The sequence below is a fragment of the Ceratina calcarata genome, unplaced genomic scaffold (assembly GCF_001652005.2).
Source record: "Ceratina calcarata isolate Rehan_Ccalc_2016 unplaced genomic scaffold, ASM165200v1 scaffold43, whole genome shotgun sequence".
NCBI lineage: Eukaryota > Metazoa > Arthropoda > Insecta > Hymenoptera > Apidae > Ceratina > Ceratina calcarata.
In genome coordinates, this window is record NW_017166721.1 from 75,932 (window position 1) to 98,697 (window position 22,766).

The following is a 22,766-nucleotide window of genomic DNA, read 5'->3' on the forward strand; positions in this document are numbered from 1 at the left end:
TTGTTTATTATTACCAATGTTCTTCCGACGTCTGATTTCTTTTTAAAAAATGCGTTTCCAAAGTACATAAACTTTTGGGATTGACTGTATATAGCCAATACATCCTTAAATATCATTCATGCATTTTCACAGCTGTTTCTATAAATAATTGTAATCTTTGCTCTTGTTATACGTATGAACAAGTTATGCAATTATTTTCGCACCAATTTGATAGGATTTGAGGAATAATGACAGGAATTAGAAGAGTTATTTTATGCAGCTAGAAAATTTTTGTTCAGGCAGAGGAAATTCCCAAATTCGGCCGTTATTATGAAACGTTTTTTCACCATTTTTCCCTTAATTATAATGTTTTCGGTGCATTTAGCGTAGCGCAGCTTGTCAGCATGCTTCATTATACAGCACGCCTCCATCATTTAGGTATCTATCTCCTACGATTCTACTTTTTCCCGGCTGAGGTTTAAGGACGAATTCTTCCACGTTATCATTACTCACGCCGTAAAAGATTTAATCACGGTTTGACGGCGATAAAGGTGAATGGGAACAGGCAATTGCTTGAATTATTTAAATGAGGACCGTTTCAGAACGGGCTTCGCTGAGGCGGCTTTCGAATCGAATATAAAGGCAGGATTTCGCACAGGTAGAGCGAGATCGGCTTGCTCAGTCAATGCTGATTCGTGTGAAATCTAACGAGCGACGGTCAGCGATCCATAATTTCTTCGCGTAACCCTTTCGTGTCAATGCTCACTTCGGTTCAACTTCTCGTCAGCTTTGCTCCCCACCCACAAATCTTTTTCCCTTCCGCCTGTCTTCAATCGTCTATCCTCTTAGTACGTTGGCTTATCAGTCGTCACGGGATTTCCACGTTAGAACCGAATTTGTCAGAACTCCTACTGATCTGCTTGTAATTGTGTAATTGAATTCGATCCACTTTTTCTTCTCCTCGCTCAGGTTCAAATTACTCGTAACGAATTCGCTCATCAATCTCGTCTTTTATTACCAATATTATGACTGAGATAATTAAATTTCGAGGAAATTACAAACGATATTTATAGGTCTTCCAGTATCGCTTCTTTCGATAATTAATCAAATGATTAAAAAATAAGAATCATACGAAATCAAAGATATTATTTCTCTTTCCTTCTCCGAATTTGAAATTAAATGAGATTGCGGTGTGATATATCACTATGGATCGAAATAGCCCATCATTCCCAACGGGAAGAGTTGCAAACGTTCAGTCCGCAATTGCGAACACTTTGAATGTTTCCACCTATCCGTCGACTAATGTTAAAAGTAAATTACTTCATCGGCCCCCGACGAGGCATTCAATTTCCGTTCTTTCCAGTACAAGGCAATTGCGATAAATTTTTGCCGTGGAGTCGTCCACTTTACGCGAGTTTCACCTCCGCCAATTTAGACATTGCTTAGCGCCGAAAGCTTCGGCCAATTCGAATTTGTAACACGCGAATCCGATTCCTATACGCTGCTTATTTCCATACCGAGAGGAGGGTAATTGACATCAATTTGCCGGCGTGATAGCATCGCTTTATTGCCCGTACGACTCTTAATCAGAATACAATTTAATCCGCCGATCGTTCTACACTTGAATAATATTTTACCATTTATTTACGTATTTAATTTGCTTCAAACTCTTATTAACGATTATGCCTGCAGTCTAATAAGTCCAATGTCAACGGGAAACTGGGAGGAAGAGGGAATTACCTATCGGTGACGTTTCCGTGACTATGACTGATCGACGTCTATTTAAAAACTCGTTTAAGCGCTGTCGATCAACGCTCACAAAATTTTTAATCCCGATCCACTATCTCACTTTTTATACAGAATATAACATTTATAAAAAGGGAATTTCTCGTATCTCTTGATGTTCACTATAATATTGGATATTGAAATACAATTTTTCTGTGTATCGTATTCTACATTTGTAAATTTTATCAGGTCCCTTAGATCATTTTAATCTTGGAACTTCCACGGACTGATTAAGATCCCAAAGAAATATATGTATATCGATAATTGTGGGGACGTTGGAAGCTTCGGATGAAAAGCCTGTATTGATACAGGGGAACAGCGTGGTGCACTGGGTACGCGTAATTCGAGGCATCAGAATTTATGGATAGCACGAGAGTACCCATTATTATATATTTATTGAGGTTCGTTCAGGGTCCGGCTGGATCGATGCATAAAATATTGGCTATCGGGCCAGCGCAGCGCGTCACGTTATAGTACTCATTGTTAGGCACACCGCTTATGAGTTCCCATTGTTTCAAGTTGTATCGCGATTTCTTGTCGGAGAAAGAAACCGGGAGTGCGAGATACGATGTTTTTCGTATATCGCACGGAGCTTGTGCATTCGTATAATTGTTTAATTACCGTAGGACTGCTTGCTCGTTTAATGCCGAGATGTTTATTGCTGACGTCGAATTTTTAAAAGAGCAGGATATCGCGCATTCTCTTTGAAAGTTCGTCGAGTACGCGCTTTCCTTTTCTCTGCGAATTTTAAATACAAATGCTCGTGGAACGAGGGTGTTTTTATTTTCATCATCCAGCTGTTTGCTACTTTCGTACTTGGCGTAGCACGTAGAAAAATGTAGCGGTTTCATTAAATATTGTAGAAGATTTATAATTTTGTATTATTCAAGTTTAATATAACTCGAGCGTAGTATACACAATGCAGGATATACATACGTTTATACATATAATATAGATATACGTACGTACACATACCTGGTAAGTGCATAGCTCTGTGCAAGAATTTGATCCATTTTATTAAGAAATTCCTATAACAGATGAAAATGCTCAGCGTACCGAAAGCTATAAGGCGAAATTCTTTTAATAGGCAAACCTACCCCATTACAACTGCGCCATTCAGTCGTTCGTACGTGATCGATTATTCTCGTTTCTCGATTCAGTTCATACGATCAAATGAATAATGTGGAAAAATCGGGGGAACAATTCTTTTTCTCTTTTAGTACTACAGACGTACGAAGTTTTATTAAAATCGTTGAGTGGCACCTGAGTAGGTTTACTTGGTAGAATCGGAGCACGTAATCAATTCTTTGGATTTAGTTTTTATTCTGTCGATAAATTTTAAATCCTCGAATACTCCAGTGGATACTCGTTCGTCGGGGAATTGATGTTAATACCTGATAAAGCTAATGTTGTGTAAGGTAGACATGAATCTTGGAACTTGTGGACAAGATAAGTCGGTCATATTTCTAACGCGGCAATTTACACGCGCGGTATGGGCGCAGGCATAGGGTACACTCGGTGCGGCTGCTGTACGCTCGCCATATGAGCCATTAGGCAATGAACGTGGGCGGTATATGCGTCCTATATGTCGTATTATCGCGCGTATATCGGCGCTGCCAATAACAGCCGCTTATAAACGGCCTATCCTTTCGTAACACGGTCGAGCTGTAATTCCGGGACTTACCACGATGATACGATCACAGGCTCCTTCGTGTCCGGGCACAGAGCTTCCAGAAATGGTAAACGGATTTAGGTGGATTGATTTCGAGCAACTTTACCTTCAAGTTATTCCATCATAAACCGAATCGAGTAACGCTAATTTACAGTGTCTACTGTCGAAACTCCGATCGATTCAGATCGATACGTAACTTCTCTCTTTCAATCAAGATATTATTTTAATTTTGATGAGATAATAGTGCATCGATCTAATACGTGACTGATAATTTTAAAACAAAGATTAACAAATTAAAATCTCGGCATATACTTTATTAAAGAATTGTTGATAATGATTATAAAAATTATCCTGTAGAACGTAAATATTCTATTCTAAATTATTGGAGCATCTCGAGTGTTAGAGGGTTGCAAGCAAAGTCCAGCGCGACAACATCCCCAGGCTAGTGAGTTTGTCGGATGGAAATTAATTTGCAGCCCTTGAACCCTCGAGTGCAACGATTATATTCGCATCACCTTCCAATTACGTCCCTCTCGAGGTCCCGGATCCAAACGAATCTCGAATATCGCTGCGTCAGCGGGTTCGTCCACGGTTTCGAGCGGGCAGGTTTGCTCGCCCCGCCGGAAGGACACAAAAGCACATAAGCCTTAATTGACCGCTGTGTACGAGAGACAAATAGTATCGCTTCGTGAACGGCACACTGTCCGTGTAATCATCCCGACGTTCGTCGTGTCTGCCCGCTCGCATTACCGATCCCTTATTTCCAACAAACCGTCGCGTCGCGGTCGGGGCTGGACGGGAACGCAAGCACAGATCGACAGAAGGGACAGGTCAATACCGTCCATCGTATCGGCGCACCGTCGACCTGACCGTTACAGTCGCCAGAAGTGATGTACTAAGCCTATAAAGCAATCCGTGAAGTGGTAGAACCAGCTTTGCCGAGGTAGAGAGAGAAGTTTCGTATGATGCACAGCGGTTTGCATATTTGATAGCCATTCATGGAGTCTACTTATCGATTTAGTAGTAATACATTCTACGACTCTATTATGCAAGTACGCTCGGGCTCGGAGGGAACTCGTTTGCTTTAAAGTCACGATGCATAGTAGTGTGTCTGCATCCTGCATCAGATGTTTCATAGCTTTACTGTATCTATTGTAGCAGCTGTACGCGTGATACGCATGGCGCGCCAGTTAATTGGCATACCTAATATTATGTTCAAACGCGTGCACGTGTCGAAACGGGGCAAGGACGGATACTTCAGATAATCAGATCGTATTACCCGCGGGAATTGTAATTTAACCCAACCACCGGTGTAGTGCCCTTTCGTCTGAGAGACTAATACATCTACGGACAAGACATCCTTCAGATGGATCAAGGATCGTTTACGAAACTCTCTCAGGATGGAGGATTTACATCGGGCCAGTTCTCATTGGCCAATGTCCGTTTCGGTGTTCTCCCCACGGGTTTCCGACGAGGTGACTGAGTGATTATTACTGATTACCGTTACGTCGCGGATTAAACTGTGTGTTACATACGATATGCGCTCTTCAACAACGAAGAGATTTTATCGTACAATTAGACTATACAAGAAATAGACTATAGAAAAGCAATTAAACATTAGAATCCTTGTTACATGCGAAGATTATTATTAGATTCGTTGACGAGGGATTGTAAATCTTGCCATGAATAATAAGTTTATCGTCAGGAAGCAGTTGTTGACGTTCGTTACGAATCTCTGGTGCAACGTTAATTCGGTTTCGCCGCGTAGTACCATTTGTCTGGAGATAACCTAAATAATTTCATTCGTTGAATACGACTCGGCGAAGGTGTAACGGTATCATAGTTTAGCGCGAGATACCGCGCGTAAACGAATGCAGCAGATTAAATTCTACAAGCCGATGATAAAACTAACGTGGCCCGATAGGTATCTGGAAAAAGAATCACCACCTCCGGTTAAGTGGGTCGGCCGGCCAGCGGAACCGAAGATCTCTCTCGGTTCCTAGGTAAAATTCTTGTTATCAGCTGCTGGCCGACCAAGCCTTTCGAGGATTATCTTTGTCGCGATCTACGCATAACGTATCCGTTCTCTCCCTCGCCATAATAAATCTTGCAGCTTGTAATTAAGATAAGAAACAGTAGGAATACGTCTAGCAAGAATTTTCGTGGTTGAATAATTAACGAAAACGCCCGATAAATCCTGGGACTTGTGATGAATGTCTACGACGTTATTTATTCGCGAGACGGGCATGCGAATGCCTAATTAACGACGACGCAAACCGCACACGCCTTGTTTGCTTTCGTTTTAGTAATCTATATCTTTTCCAACGAGTTGCATCGAAAAATGGGTCACAGCGAATTCTTAAAGATCAATTTAAATTCGCATGATCAAGAATCCGGATGGGGATTAATCAGAAAGCAGATAAGCTTGCAAACGCAATTTACTAAGACTAGAACACGAAAGTATTTTCACCGGGCGCTGGTAAGAAGTTGAACGATATTACGAGGTACAAGAAGTTATTCCAGCCTAATCAGAGAACAAGAGTTGCAAACAGCCAAGGAACTATACTAGGGGCGCAGCCAAAACGCATTTCAAGCGACTGGAGAACTGAATGGTAAACTTGCAGTTTCGTGGTACGAATTTCAAGTTGTTTCCCGGCCTTGCAACGTTGACATCAGTATAATATTATCTATGGAGAATGAAATAGAATAAAATACGTTTAGCAAGATGTTTCTCTAAGTTCAAGGATTATAAAGATAATCCAGATTTCAATGAAATTCTTTATTGCAAGCTTCAAGTATAAAGTGACGTCGTTTATAAGCGATGCTTGCTTGGATCTCTTTTTCTCGAACGTGGCACGATGATTCGTCGAGTCTATCGATGTACCAGGAGAATATTTGTCAGGTCACGAGTAACTGCCAGAAGTTGCACGTTGAACGAGGCATTAATCTCGAACCTTTCTCCTAATTGCTATTCCATAGGTTTATAAATTTACCATTTTAGTTTTCGGGCAACGTTGGAACGTTTCCAACAGGTTCTTTTAATACAGTTGCATCGGACGCGTGTTTGATAGTCTCTAACAAATATTTGTATAATTTTATAATTTATGAATAGAAGGTGTACAGTTAAGTAAGTAGCTATCAGATAGAATTAGTAGTCGCGGCTTTTAGTATTAATAGCTCAATTCACTAGATTAAATTTCGTATGGTTAATTTGGTAGTTAATCAAATTAGCAAGTCGGAGTTTGGTTGTGCAGTTTCCATAATAGCGACGAATTTCCCTGTTTATGTCACTGACCATTTCGCTAAATCTACAGAACAATCCTAACGCCGCAAGCAGTTTATATCGATCTTATGAAATTGAACCAAATTCTCTGCGGAACTATTGTCGTTCTGCGTTCGTATAACAATAATTATTCTTCACGAGCAAACATACCATTGTTTGCGCACGTATGTAGAACTTGCTAAAAGCAACTGTTTGCTTCTTCGTTATACCCATTATCCGTTTAATTCATAATCCTAATTGGATTTTTAATGTGGATATTTATATAGAAAACATTTCTGACGCTAATTTAAAAAGTGAAATTAATCGGCGTATACTCGTCGCGTTCTTCATATTTTCTGCACATCCAATTTTTCTACCCGCAGTTTATTAATCACAGTCGAGTGAAATAATATCCAAATTGCGTGCATTTAATTAACACGAATCGCGTTGTTTAAATTAATATTTCAACCATCCACGCGCGTAAAAATTTCACGCTCAGCAGTACCGATTCTATGATCATGTTCACAGCGAAGTGCATTTTCTGTCACGGCGTGGCTCGTCACGCTGCACTCTCTCGTTAAATGCATTTTTCATGAAAAAATCTACTCTTGTGACAACCTCCTTACTTGCCCTTACCGTGTCAGTTCATTCTTCGGTAAAAAATATTGAAAGAACGAAGCTTGCTCGACTGCAATTTCTATCGACAACGAACCCGGAGTACTGATATTATTCATGATTCGTCGTGCGATTATTACTGGGCATGGTACACGATTCCGATGGTATTGATTTACTGAAACATTTCGAGTGAACGATTTTTTGCTAAACAATAAGTAGACCGAAGTGTCGAACTCTGGACATATATAGTACTCGTACGGAGCTCGTGTCACGCGTCACATGTCGGTGTCCCTTATTAAGTCCACCCTTCAGCCAAGGAATATGATCGATGGCCGGGTTACGTTTTCATCCACGCGGAACGGTATCCGGCCGAAACTGAGTGGACGTCGATGCCAGCAGTAGCAGGGGAAACCAATAAAACACACGTGACGATAAATCGCGCGTGGCCGCGCGGGCGTCATTGGCCGGGCAATAATGGGCGCCTCGTGGCCGGGCAGAGCCGTCTTGCAGCCGGAAACCGAGAAGGGTTACTTTCAGGTACTCGCAGCGCGTGTATATACCGCGCCGAGAGTCCGGTAACGGTTGCCCGCTCGCTCGCCCGGAAGCAGCCCGCGTATATACCCAGCCACTGGTTGATCTATCGCATGTCGTTCTAACCTAGTGCTGGCCCTTGCGAAACTGGTCACCGCTATACTCGATCGACCTACCTTATGTACCGCCATCGGTGCAGGTATTATGTACTCACCATCCTCTATACTCGCTCGACGTAATTGGAAAATCAGCTTGGTAATCACTTTACATCGTCCGTTTCGTTGCAACAGATTAATTTAGGATTGATGCACGCGAAGTGTTTTTAATCATTTATTTGAGAAACGAAGCAAAGTTTCATACGCACCAGTTTAATGCTTGTACGCGAAGCAACTTTGTTACAATTATTTTCGTTCGTATTTTCCTGTAATTCTGTTAGAGATCTCTTTTGGCCCGTTTCATTTGAATATAACAGCGATACGCAGCAGTGTTTCGACGGTTCAAGCATAGCAAAGCAATTTTTGGCGAGGCAAGAAAATTGAAACAGGGAAGAGTACCTAATTTCCGCGGTTAACCTTTCAATTACCCGGTGTTTTACGGATGAACATTGTTTTTTGCGTTTTCGTCGAGCGAAATTGCGAGTCTGGGCTCGCGGCGCTCCAGGCTTTCGACCTATTTCGAAGCTCGAGCATTGTACGGTTCGCGTACGAGAAATGCATGAATGAAATGTTTAAAGCAGATACGTCGACGGATCAACCGGTACCTCATTAATATTCTTCCATAAGTCGATGACTTATTCATGAGCAATCCGTGCTGGATATATTGGAAGAAGTTACCGACGTATACGTTATCCACGCGCGGACGAACTCGAAACGCTAATGGTATTTTGATAGTGTTTAATTTTGATCTCGTAATCCGGAAAGGCTTTTTCCTTCCTTCAATTTAATTTCTTTGAGAGGTTTATGCGATCGTTGCTTTCGAGCTTAAAGATATTCCACCAAACGTGTCTCTACTGTTCGCGTCTTATCGCTCCGTTTGTTCGTCCCTTTGTTGATGTAAATCCAGGGAAATACCTTAATCTGCCGTCAAAGAGAAATATTGAAAAAAGAATTCACTTCTTTCCTGAGTGAATTATTTTACTAAAAAATCTTTTTGAGATTAAAGACGAGCTTCGCTTTGTAGGACATTATTTTATAGAAATTATGCGAGTTATTTGTAAGAAAAATTTCATGGCAAAGAAATACGTAGCTGGTAACTCGGCTATGATTTAATTCTTTGAAGCTAAAGGTGAGAGATTCCTCCAGATTAAAGTTACACATTGGTAAGTTACTTGAGAGCGAGAGAAGATAGCAATTTCAAGCCTCTTACAGTGCGAGAGATAAGTGGCTACTTTGAACTGAAATAAGAGTTGAGAAACTTGGCCGGACATCTCTCTTGAGCTGTTGCTCGCAGAGAACTCTTTCCACGGGGACTTTACGAAGCTGTCAACTTAATAAATACAAAACAGGTTGTTTGATATTCGGTACAGATCATAATCCGTTTGAAAATGGTTTAACTCTTGAACAGCAGTACTCGAAGTTTACTATTGACATTTCTGACCTGAATTTAAAATGCTTTAGTTTCGAACAAAGTACTGTTCTGCTTATCCATCATCCGATTCGTTGATCGATCAGAGTTTGATCAAAATTTCATGTAACAGCTCTTCTATTTCTCGACTTCAATCCCTTTCACGTTGCACGAAGTAGGTCGTTGTCAAGTTAATGACTCATTAACATAGCTGGACATGACACATCTGCGGGCAGCATATTATGCCGCCAGCCCAGAAGGAGCTTAATTAACGCGTACTATATCTTGATTCGTTTTCTTGCATCGACGTTTCGACGGTACATCCAATTCAATTGTGTATCTGCCTCGTGTACAAGTCAAAATAGTATTGCATACAATAACTTGTCACTTCACGACGAATTGTGTACGAATTCGTTACGTGATGGAGATTCATTTGACGATAAATGTACAAAACTCAAATAACTCATCGGTTTACTCTGCATGTAAATTTCAAAATAGTGAGTGATCGGGCAATTGATTTTTTATACCATTTAATACACAAAAAATTGTGGAACATAATGCTTCTTGTAATTGTTTAATTACGAGTCTAATGCGTGATAATAATTATATTATTGATCCGGAGACAAAGCACAGAAACATCACTCTTGTACACTAATCAGGCGAACGGCGTAGCCCGAGTTCTCGTCCCGGTGAAAAATGATCCCGCGCATAGGGGAATGTACTATTCATCGACAATACCACTTTCTCGTGGAAACGACTCTGTTCCCCGTCCGTCGTGAATTGTTACCCTCCGGAACGCGAACGTCGCGATAGATCGGCCATTCAGAAGTGCATTATGTCGGACAGACGATGAAGAAGCGACGCGAGGTCGCAACCGGCAATGGATTGCGACCGGATCATTATTCACCCGCGTTTTATGCATTATCCCCTTGCATCATCGGCTGGCTTTTCGGCCCGAAGGGCTCGCGCGCTCCTCCTCGTGTTTACGAGCCTTTCAACCGAAATGGAAAATGTCGAGAATTCGCCGAAGTGCCCGGGCACAAAACTCGCTGCCGTCGCCGCCACCTCACCGGCGAAAGCAATCTGCGACGCTCACGTTGCATCGGGAATGGCTTCCGCCTTCGGCACTTGGCTGCGGGCAGCTTGAACCCTCTCTCTCTCTCTCTCTCTCTCTCTCTCTCTCTTTCTCTTTCGCTCTCCCGACACGAGGTGGGTCTACGGAATCTGACAGGATTTCCGGGAGTTTCGAAGCACGGGCGAGCGCGAAACTTGCCGTGACGAACTTTGAACCTGACACTTCGTCAGCACCGATTTCGATATTTTTTTTTGTTCTCGCGTCCCTTTTATTTCTGGCCAGATGCAACGTGCCGGGAATGCTCGCGGAAAAATCTATGGTCCACCACGTTGTTCCGAACTTGTCGGCCGTCGTCGTCAATGACACCAGTGACAGTCGTAACTGAAGCTTCGATTTGCGTGACGCCCGCAGGTCAAACAGCTATTTCGGCATTCCACGGGTATCCTTCATAAACTGAGGATTGCGCGATTAAATGATAACGATGCTGTTATCTAGCTTAATCTCGTGTACAGAGATAATTAAAAATTACGCACACGTGTTGCTGTTCGCAATATGAAACGCTGCGTATGCACAAAATGCATAGATTGATTTTTCTAAACAATATAATGGAATATACACTGTGTCGATTTTTGCTGTGTCAATTCGACGAAGATCGATCTTGACACGTGTGCGCAATTAATGATTTTTCTAAAAAATCTATATTGCTAAAAACTTATCTACTCCATTTTTCCATCGGTCCGTCAGGTTGATACGTGCATTGACACTCAAATTATGGCCGATGGATGAAAATAGCTGGCCGACAGGTCGCCGGTTGAAACAACATTGGCCGGGCGTAATTTAAAATAAATACTGCACAGTCGAAGCGCACGTTCCTCACAAATTCACAATAACGTCATAACGAATCGAACGTCGCCTGTCGTTGGGTTCGCGCTCTGTCCGCTTTAATGGCTTTATATTTGCGTGCCGGCAATAAATTTCCATTCAATTGTATATTTACAAAGTTGTCATATATAATTGAAATTCTAGTAACGGGAAGAATTACGCTTAGGAGGGAGGGGTCAGTTCGGGCCTGTTGGGGAATCGTAAATATCATCGAGATCGACCGAAATTCATTGTGAAGTTTATTCGAGTACCATCGATTTCTGTAGAACGCTGGATGGCTAGTGGATTGCCGTGGTTGACTCGTTAAACGATGTACGAAAGGATTTTGTACAATGACTTTCTGTACCGACGTATCTGCGCGAGCGACGCACGATACTCGTAGCTCGATTGCAGTGATCGTGAATAAAATTGTCCTGTACGATGAACTCACGACGGTAGACTAAAAGAGGGCGGTCATTAAAAATTAGCTGGTCCAGATAAGAGCAATAATATAATTCTCGTTGTTGCACGGTGGACCCGGTCGCCGCAGCTTAAGCAAATTCATTCAAATTGCGGAAATATGAGAGTTTTAAGATTGTAAATTGCATTAAGCGGTGATTACGGGCTCGCCGGCTACCGGAATGACGCTAAACGGCTGTTTGCAGTTGCCCTTTCCCCTTCCCGGGGTCGCGCTATTGCTGATGCAAATAAGGAGATACGCGGTACAAATTGTTCAAACAACTTCACGGCGGCCGTTAACGCCCCCGATTGGCTCGCTAACCCGTTGAAATTTCGCGTTGCGATTTTATCGCCGGTGCTCTCCAAGTAGCGTCCAAGCCAGGATCCGACGACGGGCCGTGCGGGAATCGTGTGATGTGCTTTCCCAACTGGTTTTCATTGGGTTTGTTCAGTTGTCTCAAAAAACCCGTCGAATCTACCAAATAGCGAGTGCATTAAATTGCAGCATATGAAATGTCTTGTTCAAATACGCCAAATGCATTTGATTGAAATAATTTATTAATTATTTTCATATGTTTTAAGTAATCTAGAATAGGCTACGAACTTTATCCATTTATAAAAATATACAAAATATCAAAAGTCTATGTATTGAAATTTTTACATGATGTAATAAATTTTTATTGAAACTGTATTGTTTTAAACTAACATGATAAATGTTTTATTTTGCAGAGAAATCTGGTGTCCACTGATGAGCAACTGCGACCTCCTACGTTCGATGAGATTCCTGCAACGAATGATGAACGAAGGGAACTGTAAGTAGTACAATCAACGATAAGTTAGACGTAAATTTTCTCTAAACGCAGCGTGTAAATTGTCTAATAATAAGTGTGAATCATCCGCAATGCGTGTGTCTCGGTGAAATTTCGGGGATAATTAGAGCGAGCAAACAAGCCTGTAGAGAGTGTAGAAATTGCGGCGTAGTTTACATCGTGGGTGGATGTTTTTAATCTCGTGTTAGCAGCGGTTCCTGCGACGCGAGATTAAGTACGCTAGGTAGCAAGCCGATGTTTGCTAATGCGAGAAAGATTCGAGGTTCACCCCTTCTCATCTTTTTCTACGCCGCGTTGTTTCCTATTAATTCGCAATTAAGCGACTCGGTCGCGCGTAAAGTAGACGACGCTGCTGCGTTCTTAGGGAAACATGATATCAAGTTACAGATGAGTTCAATTAGTTCCAAATTTCACGATATTTTTTAATGAGGAAATGTTTCGGAATGAGGACAGATTTTAATTTGATCGTGGTCCATGATTTTCGGTGCCTTCTTATAAATCTTGAATCAATAATTTAAAATATTGGAGTGGATATCGTTTTGTAGACTTCGTGATGTGGTGTAGGTAAACATTTTTTTATCATTTAAGTGAAACATGCATTCGGCTCTTGATCAATTTCCTTATAAATCCATAAATCTGCTTATAAATCTTAGGGAGTGATAAACTAAAATTGCGAAAACCCGTTCTGCTCGAAGGAAGAATAATTTGCATTCGACATCTGTTTCGTGTGTCCGAAACGAACGGGTTATCTCGAAAATGCGATGCGCAGCCCTGTAGGTCGCCGAGCGTTGATTATGATCGTAAATAACAATCGGCTACTACGGTATCGACGTTCACCCGATGTCGTTCGGTGATGCATGCGTGTAAGCACGCGTTGCCACCGGATTCACGAGCCGGTCCCCGCCAGCTAAAAGAGGGTGAGGGGATTTACCTATCAATCATAACCGTCTACATTCTACATATTCTGCATGGCCACGGTTAACGGACCTGTAGCCGTTTCTCGCCCACGCCTACAGTTTATTTCCGCGTCAGCCTGGCTGGCTTTGGCAGCCCGAATTTCATTAACACCAGCCTCCGTTATCCGACCTGTTCCAACATTTTCCCTCGGCTTCCTCCTTTTTCCCTCACGTTTTATAATTTGTTCGCTGCATGTATTTTATGTACTTACAGAAAACTTGGACGTGAAAAAGAATATAAAGGCATGTGCATAAATGCACAGTATTAGAATGAAAGAAATATTACTTTCCAAATTTTTACAAATCTGCTGTCTAATCATTTGGCAATTGACTCACAATAAACTTGAGCGAGATAATATATGAGATAAATTATACACAATAGATGAAATGATTTTGCAACACATTTTCCTCGTTTCTTATTCTATTATTACAATCACTTCGTCACAAGGTTTTGAGCGACGTATTGTCAGGAGAATTTGTTCCAACAATCGCATAATACAGTCTCCTAAGTTCGAGGTGCATAGTTCTCATAACTTCGTAACTGTGATTAGAGTTTATCTACGTCGAAGTATTTTGTGGAGGTATCACATATTGCGTTGTCTATCAGGCTGAGGAGACGCGGTGATGTCGCGGTATCATGCGCCTGATTAAAGGGTAACTGGGTGAGAGTGAACTGATACCAAGTATCACGAGTTCCTCGACGATGGTTAAACACTTGCACCATTTTATCTTTGTCTATCCATTTCAAATTGAAATAATTCAATCATGAATCATATTTCGGCTTGCTTAATCGTACAATTATACTGCTTCAATTAGACGCGAAAGTTTTCAACGTACACGTGTTCTAATAGAGTTATAGGTAATTTCAACTACGGTTAGTTTCGATATCGGACGTGACTTGTAACTCGGTATCGGCGATGACCAGGCCAGATGGATCGGGTATACGTGTAACCCGCGGGATGGAACGGTTCCGGACTCGGAATTTCGGGCATTTGCCAGATTATCGGCTTGACCGCGCAACGCTGATTGCACGCAAATTTTTACTGTTTGCAAACCGAGACTCATTCGATGCGTAACGGACGGGAGGATAAACTGTTTGATCCATTATGCATCAAGATTTAACCCCGATGAACGCTCGGTAGACGGAAAAAAAATTGCTCGCCCGATTCACCATCTCCCCGATCGCCGTTTAGATTCTGCTCTTTTTTTTTTTTGCAGCGCGCAAGCCATTAGGTCAACAACCGCTTTTCCGCGTTATACGGTTAATATAAAAAGCAATAAAGCACGGAGGTTGATTTCTGTGTGTAGAGTTGATGAAGAAACGTGGAACGACGAATCCTGAACGTAGTCGAATTAATTGCAATTGGTTAGATCAAACGAAAATTGAATTTAGTTCGGAAATTTCGTTTTACATTCTATTGGAGAGAATTTTCTAAATTTGTATTTCTCTCATTGCTACGCGAAATTGGAGAGGCGATAAGTATTTATTAGTTCGAAACGGTCGATGGGAAAATTGTCGTTTGAAAAATTCGATACCTCCGGTGTACGGCGCGCAATTAAATGTTTTTCGGCTAACGGAGACTCGCATCTGGTGAGAACATAAAAATAGTTTTAATTAGAGCTGTTATATTGCGCGGAATCGTGGCCTATGCACTGTCGCTTGAAATAGGACAGAATACTATCGAGTCGAAACGGGTCCAATCAACGATTGTAGAGTACAGTTCCTCCCATAGCTATCGGACGTTATGCGTCAGTTATAAAAAACTGTGTAAACGGTTTACGGTTGACGAAACGTTTGTCTCGCCATCGTAGATATACCCAACGTACTGTTTGCTCGTGTTCTGTAAAATCTGATGAACGAACTGATTGTTATTAACGGCAGTATTAAATAACTACAGCGTTCTGTGGTATTCTTGTGGACAGTAATCATGTTTCCCAGTTTGTTCCACACGTATTATTAGGAGAAAACAGGTTTGCCCGTTTCATAAATTTTTCTCGAATGAAAACTATCTGGGAGGCTAATAAAATTGTCCAATAAGAGTGGTACGCGAATCTACCTGAAGCGCGCCGCAGATATTCACCTGGCCAGGCTCGAAACGGGACCCTGGGGCTTTTAAAGCGGCAGTTAGGGGGTGGAACCGGGCGAACCGAGCGACCTGATATTACCTGGCACCGATATTGCGCAGGTTATTACGCGGATAGTTTAAGTAAAAGCGAATGCCAGTACCGTGTTCATCCGTGCACGGTGGGTCGCTCGCGCGGCGACGAACAGAAAAACGTAGCCAGTACTTGAACGAAACTTTACGAAGTTCCCTCGCGGCAGTTCATAAATTCCCTTGTCAAAGCCCGGTCCGGGTGGTTAAGGTCACCGTTATATTATCCTCCGCTTCCAAAGGTTTTAGAAATTCGAAATATTAGCTCTTCTCGTCTCTGCACTCTGAAAAATGTTCCCACCGTCGAAAAGCAGAATTGTAATGAACTTTGTGATAATTAAACAAATGCTGGTATTCATGACTTTATTATAAAAAATTTTACAAAGGTTGTCCCACCTTTTTTCGAGCGATAAAAAAACATATTCCTGGAAATTAAATTTTTTAACATAATGTTTGGTACGTACTACGTATGCAGAGGAATGGTCAACGTTTCGTTTGTATCGTGAAAACGCATCGGGTTTTTTGGCTCGTGTTCTAAAAATTCCAGTTTTCCTCGATGCTTTTACAAATCGGTGAACGCGCGAACGGCTCGAGAGCGTTAATTAAAATTGGACGGTAGGCAAACCGGAGAGGAGTTCTTGCGCAAAACTAATCGCGTTTTTCTATTACCATGTACAGCTATGCACACGCGGCTGTAGATTGCGTTTCCTCGTTGCCCTATATTCGATCGAACTTCTTTTAACGATGTTCAAATTATAGAAAATTCTTCAAACAAAGATCAGTCGGAAGTTAGTGAAATTTTCGAGTACTGTTATACGTCAGATTAGATATTAGAATAAAAAAGGAAAGATGTATAATCGTTGTTGGTTTTCAGTTATCATTATTATATCTACACGCATCTTCAAACCAGTGTAATGTTCGCAAACAACACGAAACCTGGTGCTGGGAGCGTGTCAATATTAGTCTCAAGTACAACTATGGTTGTTGCTGGAATATACGTGTAATTTTGGTGATTCGTAAACATATAAAATCTAGTCAATATTTGTGGCAAAATTTGCGGAGCCTGGGAGTTTGTACAGAAAACGGGACCCTGGGGCTTTTAAAGCGGCAGTTAGGGGGTGGAACCGGGCGAACCGAGCGACCTGATATTACCTGGCACCGATATTGCGCAGGTTATTACGCGGATAGTTTAAGTAAAAGCGAATGCCAGTACCGTGTTCATCCGTGCACGGTGGGTCGCTCGCGCGGCGACGAACAGAAAAACGTAGCCAGTACTTGAACGAAACTTTACGAAGTTCCCTCGCGGCAGTTCATAAATTCCCTTGTCAAAGCCCGGTCCGGGTGGTTAAGGTCACCGTTATATTATCCTCCGCTTCCAAAGGTTTTAGAAATTCGAAATATTAGCTCTTCTCGTCTCTGCACTCTGAAAAATGTTCCCACCGTCGAAAAGCAGAATTGTAATGAACTTTGTGATAATTAAACAAATGCTGGTATTCATGACTTTATTATAAAAAATTTTACAAAGGTTGTCCCACCTTTTTTCGAGCGATAAAAAAACATATTCCTGGAAATTAAATTTTTTAACATAATGTTTGGTACGTACTACGTATGCAGAGGAATGGTCAACGTTTCGTTTGTATCGTGAAAACGCATCGGGTTTTTTGGCTCGTGTTCTAAAAATTCCAGTTTTCCTCGATGCTTTTACAAATCGGTGAACGCGCGAACGGCTCGAGAGCGTTAATTAAAATTGGACGGTAGGCAAACCGGAGAGGAGTTCTTGCGCAAAACTAATCGCGTTTTTCTATTACCATGTACAGCTATGCACACGCGGCTGTAGATTGCGTTTCCTCGTTGCCCTATATTCGATCGAACTTCTTTTAACGATGTTCAAATTATAGAAAATTCTTCAAACAAAGATCAGTCGGAAGTTAGTGAAATTTTCGAGTACTGTTATACGTCAGATTAGATATTAGAATAAAAAAGGAAAGATGTATAATCGTTGTTGGTTTTCAGTTATCATTATTATATCTACACGCATCTTCAAACCAGTGTAATGTTCGCAAACAACACGAAACCTGGTGCTGGGAGCGTGTCAATATTAGTCTCAAGTACAACTATGGTTGTTGCTGGAATATACGTGTAATTTTGGTGATTCGTAAACATATAAAATCTAGTCAATATTTGTGGCAAAATTTGCGGAGCCTGGGAGTTTGTACAGATCGAATTAGACGAACGTTTTAGAACGCGAAACACGTGTGAAAATGTTATCAGCGTAAATACTTAAATTTATTCAATTTAATACATGTAACACGTTTGAAAATCAGTAATGGTTGTGACTTTTTGTATTTAAAATAAACCATTTATATTAGTTTAGATTAACATTTATTTGAAGCATTTTTCGAAATTCTGAGAAACAAAAGATTTTTGTATATGATAATGTTACTGTGCCGTTAAAAATGGCAAAAGGTAATAATCAACCGCTAAATGTAACTATAAAGCCAGCAATTCGACCATAATCTGCATTCGCAAGCATAGTTGAATCGAGGACATTCGCGAATTTAGTGACAACCGAAGTATGTTCAAGTTAAATGGTTATGACGTGTTGCTTTAATTTCAATAGCGTCCGTCGTAGTCAGAATCGATCAACGTACCGAAGGAAATTTAATTTTAGGCTAGCACGGTAGTAGCTGTTTAATCGCGTCGGGTTCTATCGTCTCGGTTGACTAATTTATGCTAACGGAGCCGTTTAATCTCCGCGCGATACCGTGACGATTGCTAGTCAATTAACCGATAAACTTTGTTAATCCGACGCGATGAAAACACGCGTGTACGAAATTATTTCGCCAGGTATTACGAGACACACGGCCACGAGCCGAAATTGAAAGCTTGACAGAAAGTTAAGGCATTCTGGCCAGCAGAAACGCGGATATTGCTCGCATTCGGTGACCGTAGATTAATTTCATTGTAATTCCAGTTTCGCAGTGTCAGTCCGTTTCTATTGTTCTCCAAATACGCTTCCATTTTGTTCAGATCCGAACCAGCGTCCTGCCACGTCAGTCTGCGGGTAATAAAATTTCATAAAGTCCACTGGCGAAATTATATTCGCGTTTATGAAAAGTGCGTTTGGCTCAGTTTTTCACGTTAATCAAACGTAGCCACGTGTGATTATTATTCATATCGTAGTCAGCAGACTGCTAGGTTTAATAAAACATTTGAAATATTTAATAGTCACTCGTATTCTTTATTTTGTTTTGCGTATAAAGTATATAATAAGTTATTTTTTTTCAACCCAAGTGTTTCTTCTTCTCGTTCTCGATGCGCTCGACAAAGAGAATGCTCGAGGTTGAATCAGTGAACGGATCTGGAATAATAGGGACGATATTATAGAACTGTCACACATCGATCGTTCGGCTAAGTGTAATGTCTTGTTTGAACGATGGCAGGCAGACGGGCTCGGTGATCCGTTTATTACCGAGCTGCCAGCCGCAGATTTGTACCGTCCGAAGATCGGCTACGCATCCCTCCCAGTTGGCGTGTTTCAGACCCATATTTCAGTGGGACCAATTTTACTCGCGATGCGAATGGCAAAGTACGTCTGTATTTCTCGATTACTCACGCTAACGCTCGGTTAATTTCCCATCGTTGCTGGCTAGGGATTTCCATTTTTCAAATCGCGGATGAACGGTGAGAAAGGGGGGTGTAGGGAAGGGGGACGTCGACCGGAAGTTGGCCATCGCGAGATCGCACGATCTTCTCGTAAATCGCCCGGCGCTAGACAGCGCAAGTGGTTAGCGACCGCGGTTCGCATCGATCCGACCGATCGCATCTACCAACGATCTATCGGGATTTTGTGTTTTACGAGCGGAATAGTATTAGCTGATATGAGTACCACGTTTTTATATGGATCATGTCCGACAGAAATATTATTCGCGTAGAAAATAATGGGAGCTGCCGCAGAATTATGGCTCATCGCGTTTTCAATATCTCTTTTGACGAATAATAAATAAGTTGTAAAGCGATCGTTATCGAGACTCGAGCAAACTTAATCAAACATTTATTGCGACGTGGTCTGAGATACGATCGACGTTTGAGTACGCTTGATTAATATTTACAGCGTTCGATCGGAACACAATAATTATTACGTCGAACATTTACGTTCTTTTTCATGTCATTGTATTTCCAATCTCGTCTTCCTTCGCGACGCTTTAATTAAACGTTTTTGTAATTTTTCTTCTCGGACCTCCTATAGAGTTCCATTGTAACAAAGCTTCTTAATTAATTTCTGTCGAGAGACCTCACCGAGACGCGTACCAATAAAATTCGCATTACACTCGCGGTAAGGAATAATATCGAGCACGTGCATATACAGAAACGGGACCGCGGCCATCGGTTCTTAATTGCAGTCTCGTTCCAGCTTTTGTTCTTACAATTAAAGGGATGCCTGTCATCGGGAAGTTAACGCTAGCTTAATACAATATAACTGTTACGCGAGGAGAATTTCTGTAATGCTCCCCGCCGCTGTGTACCTACCAGCACGGATACAATCGCGAACGAGACGATGCTCTCTCCAGCCATGTTCAACACTTGTGTATCCAATAACAATCTAAACTCGATTTTATTCACTTGCGTAGCTCCTTCGTTGCATCGCTTATTATTTCCACTATTACCCTCGCCTATCCCCGGTATCGGATTAAGTTTCAATTAACTCACATGCATAAATGTGTACATTATTCTCGAGTGCATTCAGTATCGTGAATAGTCTTCCGGATATTTTATGCATTTGTATAATAATAGCTAGCTAATGGAAACGAATCGGATGAGTGAAATGAATCACTTGAAATTGTCGGACTGCAAATGCATTTACAGTATTTATAAACTTGAAAGAATTCTGAGCACACTGTTGATAGTGAAACTATCAGTGCACTAGAATAACTGATACGTTATATGTATATTGGGTAGAATCTATATGTATTGCTTTTGGATTGCACCGACCTAGTTTTATATGATAAGTTGGAAAATGGCCGAAATAGTAAAATGAATTTAATTTGAAATTTGGTCTCCTCGGATTATTCTGAATTAGTTGCTTGGATCGGAGATACTGTCGCTAAGAATCCGACGCCAGTCTTATCGACGTTTAATCCCGTAATGCGGCGTACTTTCTACGAAAGTTTCAATAGCGCCTCGGTCTAATATTCAGCTCATATTCGCGTGGATAGCATTTAAATGGAAGCCAGATCTTGCTCACGAAACTCGATAAAACTATACGAGCGCCAGAGCTCGTACTTAACCACCGCATTCCGCATTCACCTCTTTGTTCGACTCCGAACGGTTTCCGGAAATTATAATCGCCGACATTTTGCAATGCCGTCGATTGCGCCATCGTGATTATCGGTTACGTGACCCTGCCAACACTTACCGTATCCTATATACGTCTGTGATTCGGTTCAAAGAGCATCGTCAAATTTCAGTTGCCTAGTAAATATAAAAAATGTTCCAAACTCTATCTAGAAGTAACTGTAATGGTATTGATATCCACGTTAATACGTTTTGCACCGTAGTCATGGATATATACATGTATAAAAACGAGACGAATTCGAGCTGAAACGACATCCTCGAGCGGATGTCTAACGCGGCGACGAAGGATCCTCGAGTTCCTCGTCCTTCAGGTCAAAAACTGGAAAGCGGCACGTAAGAACGAGGGGTCGCGACCCTCTAACCGCAGCGTAAAGCATTTTCACGCACGATTCACACTTGGCCGCGACGGAAAACGCGAAAAAAGGAAGAGGCGACAGGACGAGGGTGGAAGCCAGGCTCGTGTCGCGACGGGGGCCGGGCTTGTAGATTGCTCTAGGTTCAGATTGCGGTTTTTCGTACCATCTTTTACGGAACAAGTCGTGAGAACGTGAAATTGCAGACGCAAGTAGAAACGATTCGAGCATTGTAAAAGCAGATTTTTAAAAATAACGAGAAACAGATTTTTTTCATCGTCGTGGTTGATATAATATGTCTCAGTATTTTTGGAACTATTATTGTTTTCTTATTTAATTTTTTATTGAATATTTTTTATCAGATCAAATCGTGAGCATAGGAAATTATAGTTGATCACAGTTTCTCAATTTTGCGCTCTTCATTAATATTTCTTGTTAGGAAGAGTTAAAAGTGTGCAAAATGCGTCGAATAATTCTGCGAAGTAAGTTCGGTGGACGTCGGTGTTTATGGGAATCCGTTGCAATTTTTCCTCGGCACGACGTTAACAGTTCGATAGTCGATGATCTGGCAATTCCATTACCAATACCATTTCATATATCATCGGTATCTCCGAATTATACCAACGTAAACGTATAATGTACCTTATTCTATAATGCTCAATAATCTTTTCGAAATTTATCGCTATTTCAGAAATAACGTTCTTTATGCGAACTACCAAACTTCCAGTTAATAATACAGTTTATGGTGGCTCTAGTATAATATTGAACTGGACAAATGGTTCAAATGGTTAAACGTGAATTAAAGGGCGTGCTCGAAGTTAAGAGAACGTCGATTTCATTGTGGATAATTATATTTCGTCAAGAGTGGTAAATTTTTCGGGAATGGTTAATGATCGTGGGATCAGAGATAGATGAAAACGTAAGCGCGGATAGTGTAGGGCAGTAGAACGTTAAAGCTAGAACGTTTTTCCTCACGGACGACACGTTGAGCGTGTATACGTGTAAAACGAGGTGAAGAAATCCTATAGAGCCTTTCCGTGCAGTTACTTCGGCCCTGTTCCTTGGCTCGGCGAGGAGTAATAAAGTGCCAGTGTCCAAGCTAGCGGAAATTAATCGGCGTGGAGGAAAACTGCAGTGCAGTCGACGCGACGGGACGCGACGGGTTCTCTTTCAACGGTAACACAACCGGGCCTCTTATTTTCTCGTTAAGAAGTTATTGGACGTTGGCGAAATGCGTGTAATCTCTCGCTGTACCCAACGTTTAATTCCACGATCTGTCAAATTGTTAAGCAAGCGCTACCACGTTTGAAATTATCA

The 22,766-nt window shown here is 41.5% G+C and overlaps 1 protein-coding gene across 1 annotated transcript in view; it reads left to right on the top strand.

Annotated features, from left to right (window-relative positions):
- LOC108626844 (hemicentin-1) overlaps positions 1 to 22,766 on the top strand; it is a 205,461-nt gene that overhangs the window by 10,865 nt on the left and 171,830 nt on the right. Inside the window, exon 2 of the mRNA XM_018027759.2 lies at positions 12,532 to 12,614. The gene's annotated coding sequence lies outside the window, so the exon portion shown is untranslated. The remainder of the gene's footprint in view (positions 1 to 12,531; positions 12,615 to 22,766) is intronic.